Raw genomic sequence first — 3216 nt, 5'->3', positions numbered from 1 at the left:
ATGCTTACAGTCCGATCACGTCACCACAAACTGGCAGCCATTTTTCTGTTCCATGACATCAGAATGAAATGCGTCTGTGGGGCCTTTGGCAAAACTGCAAAATTGAGTCTTCTGTATACCTTTGGTCTAGATGAGCAAATCATACCACGTGGTGCCACAGATCTGGGTTAAATACACAAAATTCACTGGCAACCTACATATTCTGGGGAAAAAATGACTTTTAACCAAACCAGTAATTATATATTTCATTATGTTATTGTGATGCAAAACTGTTATAACGTAATACATTTCATCATATACTGCAATATTTCATTTATTCTTTCGCAGTATCTTAGCTTATGAGGTCTATCCGAGGCAAGATTTTTGCTAGTTGAAAACTTTACCCAGTTCCCGTCTATATGATTTGAAATATAAAATAACCAGTCCCTGTGGAGACTGTGGCGCAGTGGTGGCCTAGCAGGTAAGGAAGCTGACCCATAAACAAAAGATTGCCAAGGTGCCACTGAGGTGCCACTGAGCAAAGTACCATGTCCACCCACTCCCTGGGTACCTGGGTTAAATGCAGAGACCACCTTTCACTGTGTGCACTGGGTGCTGTGCTGTGGTGTGTCATACAGAAAACTGGCAAATAAATTACTTTGATTTTGTCTGCTATGAGCATACCAGGAAATATTTCTACATAATTTGGCCTGAGACACAGGAACTGACTCTTAGCTAGTATAGCATATTGGTATTGGTAAGATATGCAGGAAGTCATATATAAAAATTTGGATTTTTGATCTGCAAACAGTCTATAGACCTCTAACTCATTTGACGTGTGGCTTGCACATTCACAATCAGGCACCTCCACGTAGAGATGCTTCCTTATTTGAATCACTGAATCACTCTGTTCACCCAACTTGAATGAGTACAGAGTAATGTTCTCTTCATGTTGGTACTATAACTTCTGTGTTATTCCATGAGCATCTCACTGACTTGTCTCATGTCTAATTAATTAACTGCTGAATGAATGAAGAACATGGAGAAGACTTCCTTATTTTTGCTGGAATCGGGAAAACAGGCCTTTGGTTGAGCAGGTTTGGCTGTGTTGTTGATTATACTGCCAAACCCATCAAACTTTACTGCTCAGATTTAGGAGTGATGGTCCTTCCTGAAGTACCTGTTCAAGAAAAATCTTATTCGTTATTCAGTCAATAATGTTTTTTTTTCCAGATTTATTTTTTCATGTGCTGCATTAAGTAAAGAACTTTTGCTTTTTATGACCAGTTTCTTCATGGTATGGCAGATTCGACACTGTGGAATGTATATGTCAGTAATACGAGGAAACTGTCTTCCTCTTTCTCATCAAGTGATGGCTAGTACAGTCCCTCACCTGACAAATTTGAGCTAAGCTGTAAATTAAAATCAGCCATCATTAGGAACAGGACCTCCATCCAGTAAGGTAATAAAGTAAGATATTAAATCGAATGAAAGTGAGTTGAATAGAGGACAAGAATAACCAGATAAGAAAATACTTTTTTTTAAACCTGATTTGCACTAGACCTTCTATGCAGGTTGCAGGCGGAACTTTGGTCTCAGATTGTTTTACACATTGCATCCTGGAATGATCAGTTCATTTATAATGTATTGTTTGTTCTTTTGACAGTAGAAAGAAGTCATCATAAGATTTCATTCTGTGTTTCACCCAGAAATGTCACATAGTCAAAGCTGTAGGGAGGGTGATACCCAGCCACCGCTAAACCTGTGTCAGCAGCATTTTTCACCATCACATTGAAACATGCTGTGTTACGGGTTTGTCAGATGATAGTGACACATTTTACTCGTCGTTCTCTTTTAAAATACAGAAAGCCCAGGTGTACATTCCCTCCAGTAACTGCATTATATATTATTAGAAATTGAATAATACAGAGGTACTGTCCATGGTTCTGATTAGTAGAGCGACAAGAGCCTGAAGTACAGAACCATGGACAGCTCCACAATATCTACACAAAATACATGATCTGTGGAAAACACTAAGGGATTATTGTTTTTCTTAAACAAACAAGGCAGTTTCAAAAAAGACCTCAAGCGCAGACCCCCAAAGAGCAAGCTTAGGGCAGCAGCTGCTAGGGAAAGGCTCCTGATAAAAGGAAGAGCGTTTGAAAAAAACTTGACCCTAAGGAGTAGCCTGCTTCTGGCCAACCTGGGAAAGATTACCCTCTTAATGCATGACACACTCTGTCTACAACAGAATGCAAATCACCAAAAAGGAATTTTGCTCTTCTCAGCATGGATAATACCCAACAAAAATATTGTCCTACCTTGCATATTGAGATTGAAAATGAGCAAGGCTTTCATTTTCATTTCCTGTGACCTCTAGTTGGATAGTGTTTCATCAATGCTTTAAAAAACTCATGTTTTTTTTTTTTTTTCCATTTCTAACGTGCACAGAGCCGTACTTGGTTATCCCTTATGACATGTTGAATTTATACAGTCAGCCTCCATTTACCATATAAAATATAATTTAAAAAAAGTGTATTACATAAAGAGTGTACAAAAGTTCATCATGAATAAACTCATTCTGGATTTATGGACACAGTTTTTATGAACACATATGAGAAAGTGAATGAGAAAGTTAGTGAGCACAGATGTTGTTTTAAATTATTGTATTTTTCAGTTCAGTTGAAACTACCATTCCAATGAGATATGTGCTATTTCGTTATTTTTCATTCCTGGAGTTCCTGGAGTGCCAGTGGAATTAGTCATGGGCCAGTTAGACTAATATCCTCTGCACATCTCATTTTAGGAAATAAGTTATGGGCTAGTTTAATTAATTATTATTGAGATCATTTGGTTGCAGATTTGCTCTAAAAGTAAATTAAACTTTCGATGAGTTTGCAGCATATCATTAATATTATCGTTAATGTTATCCACCAGTGTTTAACCTGGTCTGACAAAAATCTTCAAACTGAAAAAAGTCTCATAAATTGTTTACTTCACCAGTCAAATGTTTGCACACTCTGTGGAGGTTATTGAGACTGAGATGGAGCCATTTTGATGAATTCAATGCAATTAACAATGAAATTTTCTTCGTCTAGCACTTAACAATTTCCGAGCATGTTTTTTCTGACAAGTTAGTTTTGTAAACTCAAAATCTATAGAAATCGAACTAGAATTTCTGGTGTAAGTCGCTTTGGATAAAAGCGTCTGCTAAGTAAAGTAAAGTTAAGTAGTATT

The 3216-nt window shown here is 37.3% G+C and overlaps 1 pseudogene; it reads left to right on the top strand.

Annotated features, from left to right (window-relative positions):
• The first annotated feature begins 315 nt into the window (after positions 1-315).
• Positions 316-435, top strand: LOC114801502 (uncharacterized; annotated as a pseudogene).
• The last annotated feature ends 2781 nt before the right edge of the window (positions 436-3216 follow it).

The sequence above is a fragment of the Denticeps clupeoides genome, chromosome 12 (genome assembly GCF_900700375.1).
Source record: "Denticeps clupeoides chromosome 12, fDenClu1.1, whole genome shotgun sequence".
Classification (NCBI taxonomy): Eukaryota; Metazoa; Chordata; class Actinopteri; order Clupeiformes; family Denticipitidae; genus Denticeps; species Denticeps clupeoides.
This window is presented reverse-complemented; position numbering and strand designations above follow the sequence as displayed.